Source organism: Dendrobium catenatum, unplaced genomic scaffold, assembly GCF_001605985.2.
Source record: "Dendrobium catenatum unplaced genomic scaffold, ASM160598v2 fragScaff_scaffold_884, whole genome shotgun sequence".
Lineage (NCBI taxonomy): Eukaryota > Viridiplantae > Streptophyta > Magnoliopsida > Asparagales > Orchidaceae > Dendrobium > Dendrobium catenatum.
The window spans coordinates 168211-177802 of NW_021319346.1; the positions used below are offsets into that span (position 1 = coordinate 168211).

The 9592-nt window shown below is 34.9% G+C and overlaps 1 protein-coding gene across 1 annotated transcript in view; it reads right to left on the reverse strand.

Moving 5' to 3' along the window:
• The window catches only part of LOC110099876 (fatty acyl-CoA reductase 8-like), a 21588-nt gene that overhangs the window by 2003 nt on the left and 9993 nt on the right, over positions 1–9592 (reverse strand). The window lies entirely within an intron of this gene.

The following is a 9592-nucleotide window of genomic DNA, read 5'->3' on the forward strand; positions in this document are numbered from 1 at the left end:
AATTTAAAGTGTTCAATTACTCATAACACAGAGAAAAAAAAAGTAAGTAAATAAACACATCAATTCTAAGCTAGCAAATAACATGTAGTGAATACTCGAAAATCTGGCACATAGAAAAAAGAAAACACCGGCCAAGCCTAAGACTAGAGTTGGTTGTCCTAGCAAATCATCTAGAGTGGGTGCAAAGGTTGTGTGGTTTGGATATGTCCTAGGTAGGGTAATTAGTTAAAGTTGTTTAAGGATTTGATTGGTTAAAAGTCTTGATGGAAGATATTGATTAAAATTTAAGTATTAATTTTTTAAAATTAATTTTAGGATCAATTTTAATTGTTTGTTGGACACCACCTTAACTTCTCACCGAGGCTGTGAAGTTTATTTCACCGTCCTTGGGGCTAATTTAATGGCCTCGTAGGCCTGGGTTACTTAGTGATACCCGGTATAATTAAGTGTCTTAAGTTGATTAAAGTTTAAAAGTTAATAAATTTTAATTAAGGTTGGTTGATTACTGGTTTTAAGGTTGATTAAACATTTATAAGTTTTAAAGTAACTTTTTATGTTTTTTGAAATTTTTATGTTAAATTTTTTTTTTTATTAAAGTTAAATTCTAAAAAGTTAGTATTTTATTAAAATATTAGATCCTAAGATGAGTTGTTAGACACGAAGCTTGCTGGATTTAGGTTTTTTGACATTTAGTTATGTTGGTTTGAAGATTTGACTTGGATTTTGACTTAAGATGTGACAAAAAGTTGATTTTTTTTTGAATTTGAATGATTTCTGGAAATTGAATATTTTTAATAAATATTAGACTTAATTATGAGTTGAATTCCTTTGATTTTGTTCATTTTGGAATTTTCTTAAATTAGTTAAGAATTTTCAAAGTTTGATAATTTATTGAATTTTTAAATGATTTAATGAATGGCCCATTTTTACGGTTTTGCTCCAAATGAACTCTCAAGTCCTTGAAATCAACTCCAAAGATCGGAAATGACCTAAGAAGAGATTCCCAAGTGTTTGGAAATTTTCTTAATTTTTAAATTATTTTTAATTAATTAATTATTAAATTTAAATAAAAATTAATTTAAGATACAAATTGTTGTCAACTCAAAGGGATTTTATTTTTCATTGATTAAGGTTTGAATTCTGGTCAGTTTGAGGTATTGTTTGTATTTTTTTGGATATAAAATTGATTTATTAGAATTTTTACAAGTTTTAAAGCTTAATTAAAGGGTTTATTTTGACTTGTTTAATTTTTTCACCTGATGACCTCCAATTTGGTGAGATTAAAACTAAGGTTTATAATATTACTAAGTTTAATGTTGTCAAGTTTCACCCCTATTGGGTGTGTGTGGAATTTCCTAGGATTTTTCTAAGTTGACTAGACCTTATCCTTAATTATTATTCCTATGTGGCATTAGTGTTCAATTAGGCTTAAATCTCTGTTCACCTAACCCTTAGACCTGTACAAGCATACCACAAAAAGAAGAAAGCCTAAAACTACATGCATAAGGTGAAATGAATTTTCCATTATTTGGGTCAAAATTTGACCCATATGATAGAAAATTCTACAGAGCTCAATCATGTACTGAATTAGGGCAAGAAAAATCACAGAACATAGAAAATATACTGTGATTAGCTCCTGCCAAAATTGAATCCAAATGGATCACAATTAAATGTGTAAATAAATAATGATCTAATTTAATATTAATTAAATAAATCCTGGAACATATATTAAAACTAAATGAAATTATTTTTATGTGTTAAAGCTCTTTACCCTGAATCCATAAAGGTATTGAATGCAAAAGTTAGATGAAAAATGAATTTTCTATGGATTTCAGAAGTTTATGATCATTTAAATAATTTTTAAAAACATTCTGGTCAAATTGGGCCGCTTGTGCCGCCAATCCAATGATTGGTAATGATTGGAAATGCGGCACCGCATCGCCGTGTCTGGGATACCTGTCAAGTAGGGAGCATATCACTTAAACACGTCGGCTATTCATAATAGCCATTGGATCGGCCCTGATTTGCGTGGAGGGCTATAATGTCGCCACATCACCGCGTGGAAAGGTCATGAGACCCAGATTCGAATCTCAGGTTGAACACACGCGTATTGAACTTATCTGGACCATCTGATCGTCGATCAGACGGTCCAGAACTTCAAATAAATAATAATTCAGTAATTGAATAAAACTTCAAATGCCCATATCTCCCTAAATACTCAAACAAAATTAGTGAAATTTGAAACATAGATTGATGGTAGCCTAATCTTACAATAACTGGAGTTCGGATGCTCCGTACATTGTATATTTACTACAGTTTCAAATTTAAATTTAAACTTAAAACTTAAAACTTACAATCTAGCTAGTGGATTTTTGACTTCTTGGGCTTGTTGAAAAGCTGAAGATGTCATCTTCAACTTTGATGAAGACTCCAAGATCTGGATTCTGTCGGATTTAAAGTTATTCTTGAAATCCACTGATTCTCTCTCTAGATCATCTGGCTTCTCGAATTAGTGTTTGGAAGCCACGAACTGGTGGGGGAAGGCTTGGAAGAACTAGGGAAATGTTTGGAGAAGTTTTTGGAGAGTTTTTGGGGGCTGGAATAGCTCTGGAGGAGAGGGATTGAGTGAGAGTGTGCTAAGGGGAGAATGATGGCTCTTGTGAGGGTTTTGCCCTATTCAATCTTCCATTGTTTGAATGGAGGACTGGGATCCATTTGGATGGGCTTTAGGATGCTGCCATTTGTGTGAGAAAGGAACAAGAAAGAGTATTATTCACTGAATAGTTTAATGCACCTAGGTACAAGCTATATATAGAGATAGGAAATTACAGAGAGATAAGTAGCACCAATGCCATCGATACACGTGTACATCAGCTTTGTTTATTTGTTCTTGTTTTCATTCTCTATTATCCCCGGCAAACTGATGAGTCCTGAGCTACCGTCAGTTTGGTTCGTAGTTGTTGAAATGACTGGTCGAAAGAGGTTTTGTCAATATATCAGCAATATGAGAATGGAGAAAAAGGATTCATATAGCAAACCTCATATAGTAGGATAAAGGCTTGATGATGATGATGATGTTATTGTTAATAAAAAAATAGATTTCTTTCTTAAAAAAAATCCAATTTCATTCATTATATTCCATAAGGAAATCTAATTTCTTTAACTATCCTATGAGAAGGAATTCTTCAAACACATTTTGCTATTTTAAGGCAACATAATTGAACCAGAGCAAGGACAAGGGAAAGACATCCTAGGTGGAAAGGCCTCTTGGTCCCCACTTGAGCATGGGAGGATTAAGAGCCATTTGATTAAAATCTGAGGGCTGGAGAGGATCCTAGTGAAGGTTCTAGAGTGCCTTAATACTAGTGGAGGGGTTTAAGATAGAAGGGATTAAGCTTAACATGGATTTTGACCATATTTGACCCCTCCAAACCAATTATTTGACCATTTGACTAGTCAAATAGTCAAAAGGAGTGAGGTGGCATCCAAGGTGGCTTCAAGCATTGATGAAATTCTTTGGGTTTAGTGCATGAAGAAAAGGATCAATGTTTAATAGGGTTAACCATTTAAAAGCCCTTTAGAGAGGTTTGTTGACTATGTTGACCAGTCAACTAACCCTCTTGACTGCTGAGGTGGCAGTAAAGGGTGTATTAAATGTTGATTTAAATTCCTTGAAAGGGAGTTTGATATTTTAAATGGGTTGAAAAAACCCATTCAAAGCCTTAAGGGGTATTTGGGTCAACCTAGGTTGACTTGGTCAACCAGGTTTTGACCTAGTGGGTGAGTTTAGGCTGGACATGTTTAATTTGATATTTGGAGCCTGGTGGATGTATTTTTTGGGTTTAAATAGGTCATTAGGATCAAATGGGCCTATTTGGGCCCTTAATGGGCCATTGGGTCAACACTGGTTGATTTGGTCAACCAAGTGGATCCAGGGTTTGGAAATGGATTCAATAAATTTGAAATGACATTTGAAGACCAATGAGGATGGTCCTCAGGTCTAAGGAGGTCAATTCAGTCAAAATGCTTGTTTTAACCCTTAAGGGCCTGTTTGGTCAACCTAGGTTGACTTGGTCAACTAGGTTGATCTAGGGTCTGGGTTTGGGTCCAACAATTGTGGTTTGATGTTTGAGACTTGCTGGAAGTGGTTCCAAGCAATTTGGAGTTCGTTTGATTTGAAATGGGTATTTTGGTTAAAAGGTGTTGACTTGGTCAACCAAGCTTGATCAGGGTCAAGGCTTAAGTCCATTGCACTCCTAATGGTGGTTAGGATGCATCAGAAGAGGTTCTAGGATTTGATTTGAAAAGGGCACATTGAAGTCTGGAGAAAACTTTAAAATTGCCCTTAAGGGGCATTTTGGTCATTTTGATCTCTAGTCAACTAGGGGTCAAAGTGGGTCCATCAAAATGTAGTTTAATGATCAATGGGTAAGGATTAAGGGTTTGGAAGTAATTAGAGGCTTTGGAGAAAGCTCTAAGGTCAGGATCTACTAGGTAGCAAGTCCAATGGCATAGGCCATAAATATTTGAAGATTTTACAGCCTTTGGATTTTGATTTATTTTCTAGGGTTAGAAACCTCAGAACGGTCTCAAATTTGGAGGGTTTTTTCTATAGACTTATCCTATCAATATGAAATTGATAAACTTTGAATCAGACGTCAATTGATTGGGAAGTGTTTAAAAATTCAATGGAAAAGGCTTTCAGGACTTAGCCTTTTACCTTTGAATTTTGGTCAAGATTTTAGGATTTGAATTATGTTTTGAGTCTGGATGATTGGACTTGAATTATCCATATCATTTATGATCATTTGGATGATTATAAGTGATAGGATAGGGTCGAACTAGATCAAAGGTAGGATATAAGTTTGAACTGGAGATTAAGGTCTGGATAGGTTTAAAGTCCCAGTTGGTTTGTAAGTCTGGGTTTGATTGAAGTTTGAATGGAATTGAGATCTAGATTGATCTAAGATCTAGGTTGATCCTAAGGTCTTGATTTATCTATGGTCTGGATTGATCCTAGTGACCTCATACAAAAATGAGGTCAACATAATGTCGCAATCATATTAGAATGAATGTTTAGATTTTTGAAACCCACAAAACATCATCGGGTTTGGCTACCAACTAAGAGGTCTTGGGTTCGCGTCTTGCATATGTGATGTGTGTGTGAATTTGTCTTAATAGACATGAATATCAAAAAGAAAAGTTATTATAATATCAAATAAACTTCTTATTTTTAATGTAATTTGTCAAAAGATGGAGTTCTGAAGATTATTAAATGATTAAAGCGCGCGCGTTGGTCTATTTTTTTTAAATAATGCTACTTGTTTGTCTTTTTAAAGATTTTTTTGGCTTTTATAAAAAGTGGGAAAATTTTCTTTAGGATTGTTGGATTCAAATTTTTCCAAGGACGATAACCAGCCCTACTAGTAGGTGTTTAGTAGAAGATTGTTAGAGAACCAAGTGAGAATGTGTTTAGTATATAAAGTAAGTGGAAAACTCTAATATCTTTGTGAATAATTCCTATAGTATTATGCCTCTTGTTTATAGAGTTAAGAGGGATATATGAAAGATTGAGCATAAAATAAATAGAAAAAATAGTCCATGTTGTGTGATCTATACAAATAGCATAGATATGTAAACTAGTTAAAAAGATGTACATCTGGACCCCTATCTTTGATGATCCCTTCTCTTTGACAAGTATATTGGGCGAGTCTTTAGGAGAGACCACTGCTGACCTTATTTTTATTTTTATTTTTTTACCCTTGAGCGCATTTGATCGAGCTGATCGGGTTTTATCAGACTTGATTCAATTCGAATTGGCATTGATTTAAGTTGAATTTTATTGAATTAATTTGATCGAGTCGAGTCAATCTTAAGTTAGCCTGGATTAAGTCAAATTAGGTTTGATTTGTGGTTTATTTTAGCCAAATTGGTTCAGCCTAATTCCAAATGAGGCTTCATTGACTTTCTGAACCCATTTGAATTTAGTATTCTATTGGGAAATAGATCCTACGGTCTCGATTTGCCTTGAAGCTCGAAGTCTTTCATTACCAAAGGTTGTAGACGCGTGATTTACTAATTTTGGAGGGGAGGCAGAGGTCTTTAGAGGGATCGAACATGTCCAGTCCCCTTCATGTGCTTCTCTTCTCTATGGAACCAAAGCACTCTGGACTCGAGAGGAGAAAAGCCCCAGCCGCAGTTTTGACTAGGGCGATTTGCATCCCCCTCACATGTGATGACATTAGCAAGCCTCTAGCCCTAGCTCTATCGATTCTCCTCGCTTCCCTTCTCTGTGGTTCGCACAACACTGAAAACTGCTGCCTCCATCTTCCCTTGGTTCTGTTAGTCCACGAGCCAAGAGCTACCTCCGATCCCGAGATCTTTCCCTCTCCTTTGGATCAGACTAGACCCGGCACCCTCCCCACTCTCTCTCTCTCTCTCTCTCTCTCTCTCTCTCTCTCTCTCTCTCGTGTGAGCCCAAACCAAAGCCTCTGTCTCCTTTCCCCCTCTCATTTTCTCGCCTGCGAAGCTCATAAAGGTGTGAAACCCCCCGTCTCCCTCTATTGGCAAAACCAACGAAGAGCTGAAGCCATCTCCAACCCCATGTTGGACACCCCAACCATTATTCTTATTCAGCTGACCTAGCTGAGGCTGAAGCCTCGCTCCCATCCCGACAACCCCAGCCTAGCCGAACCCCCTTTCGGCGACTTTGCTCCCCTCGCCCCTTGTACTCCTAAACTAAACTCACATCCTTCGATCTGCCTTGTACGTTGCTCTCCTTCATTCACAAGGTATACCCATTCTCTTCTTACTTCTTCTCCTTCTCCCCTCCTCTCTCTCTCTCTCTCTCTCTCTCTCTCTCTTCTCTCTCTCTCTCTCTCTCTCTCTCTCTCTCTCGTTCAATTTTTTTTATTTTCATGGTAAAGTAGGCTTGATTGGTTCAATGTAAAGTTTTTCTTGCATAGATAATTATAACGTATGTGGATTTGTTTGTGATGTGGTTTTATTACTTAAATCATGGTATCTTATAAGCTTTCCTAATATTGTTGGTAAAAAAAAAGAGATTGCTATGCTTCTATGATATTTAGACATGGATTGCGTTAAACAACTTGATTCAAAAAAATTGTCATGATTATGTTTTAGCAAGTATATTTAGAAGGTTGTGGCTTAATCATGCTTTCCCTCATTCTAAAGTTCCTAGTTAAATGGGTGGAGATTACATGGTTATGTGATTAACTAAACTTGTTGATGAGCATAGATTTTCTTTCCGTTAGGGTGTAAAGCTTGGTTTTTCCACATTGAGTAGTTCTATGGATATTCATGATATCACATGTTAGTTGCTTGATGAAATGCACCAATGAGACAATGTAATACACATATATGGTGGGCCTTGTTTGGAATGAAGGAGCTCACATGTAGGCTTATACTTTCATGATAAATGTGAATATTCCTTGACATACACTTGTGATTCTCTTGTACATGAACGACTTGATAGAATCTTGCTTCCCATAGTGTTGGCATGATAACTTTGGAATGATTTAAGATTTATTTCGATACCTCTCATGGTGTTGTAATGTCAATCAAGTATGCATGTGAGGTTTCTTTCATTTCATGGTTGGGATATAATTACAGAGATATGGTGTTCTTATCTAGCTATTCATCTTGCTTTTTGTTCTTACATATAACTATTTGATGAAATGTTTCTAAAAAAAAGCATCATGATGTCTTTCTAGCAAAACCATATGTTAACCCAATGACGGACTCTGATAGAACAAATTCACGTGGCAGAGCAAAGGGCCTAGCTCGTCAAGAGTTTACGTTGAGGAGTAGATGTGGCGAGTCGGGTCCTGATCTCAGATGGATGGGCCTGATCGTGGTGTGAGAGGAATGGGTCAATTACGGGTCTGGAGCTGGTTGGAAGTATGCATTCTGACATATGTGGGATAGGTCTGGCTCTCGCGGCGCCAGGCAAGTTGTTACCTTTCTTTAGCTACTAAATCTATTTAATTTAATTTTCCATAAATTATTTCGATTCCCAATTTTATATTAGAGTTCAATTAAATTATAGTTAAATTAATTAAATTAATAAATTAGAAGGCAAGTCGTTTAAAATACAAGTTGTTTCCTTTAATTGATTAATTTTATTATAATAAAATTTACTAGTTTTATTTATAAATTTCAGTAAAATATAATTTACTAATTTAATTTATTAATTTTATAAAAATATAATTTACTGGTTTAATATATTAGTTTAATTTGTTAATTTTACTAAAACGTAAGTTACTAAATTAATTTAACTTGCTAATTTAAAAAAAAAAAATTTAATTTGTCAGATTTACATTGCAGTTCAATTTGACAATTAAAGCGGCCCAGGGGAACGAGAAGTAAGTCAGTGTTTTTTATAAATATTTGAATTGTCACAATTAAGCAGAATTGTCGATATGTCCGAGTGGTTGTTAAGAGCACTTGGTCATTTTCATGCCCATATGTAAAGTAGTGGCTTTGTTTGTATTAGAGATTTATAGGAAAACTATAACTCCATGCTTTGATAGTTGTAATTCATTTAATAAGTGAAAGGCTAGTTTGAGGTCACTTACATGCTTGTATCATCAGATTTGCAATCCACTCTTGTGAAATGAGCTTTATAGGGTTTATGTTTTGTTACAATGAGCCTTATTCAATGCGAGTTAAAGAAAAATAAATGAGCATGAAATTTCATAACTTTCCTTTACATGCACTCGTGGCCACTTGAAGTTTAGAGAACCTTTATGTGCTTTATAATTCATTTGAAAAATTTAAGTTAAATTGATGCAAGTATTGCATGCTTTATGTTAAGTAGTTTTTGTTTAACTTTGGAAAAACTTGATGACTTGCTTTGTGTTGGAGAGTTTCATAAGTGGTTTTATAATTGAAAAGTTTCATGAGAGGTTTTATGCCAAAGAGTTTGGGGTCTTTTGTTGAACTATAAATGATAATTTTTTATGAGTTTAGAGATTTATTTATAAATTTTTCAAAGCATCTTTCTACGTTCTATTTATTACTTGGTGTTAAGAGTTTTGGAGAAAAGTCATTTGGATTGTTTGAAGATATACTTTGTGAAAGGAAGATGTCGAATTGTTCCTTCACATTTGTTTGAAGAAGTTAGTAGTTGTTCAAGATATTTTGTGAATGTTGGAATGATAGAAATGTGAGTATGTGTTGGAAAACTTCTTGAATTGTTGGAGTGAGGTTCATATGAGGTTGTGCTTTGCTCTTCTTGTTTGGTCTCATGAGATGATTGGAGGAAAGAAAGTTTGAGTAATGTTTTGCATCAAATTGAAGTCTCTAGAGAATGTATCATGTCACTTGCCCCAAATATGAGTTTTATATAGAATGTATTCAATGTTGCATTGTGATTTTGGAGAAGTTTCACTTACTTTATATTCTCATAATGAAATATTACATGTGCTATGATTGAAGCATATTTTGGGTCGTGGGGAATTATGCTTCATGTTGATTTCAATTCTTGGGATTGAATTATTCAAATACAAGATGACTTGTTTTATGTCGAAGGATCTTTTGAGTTGTTTTTGTTAGGAAAGATTTGTGAATC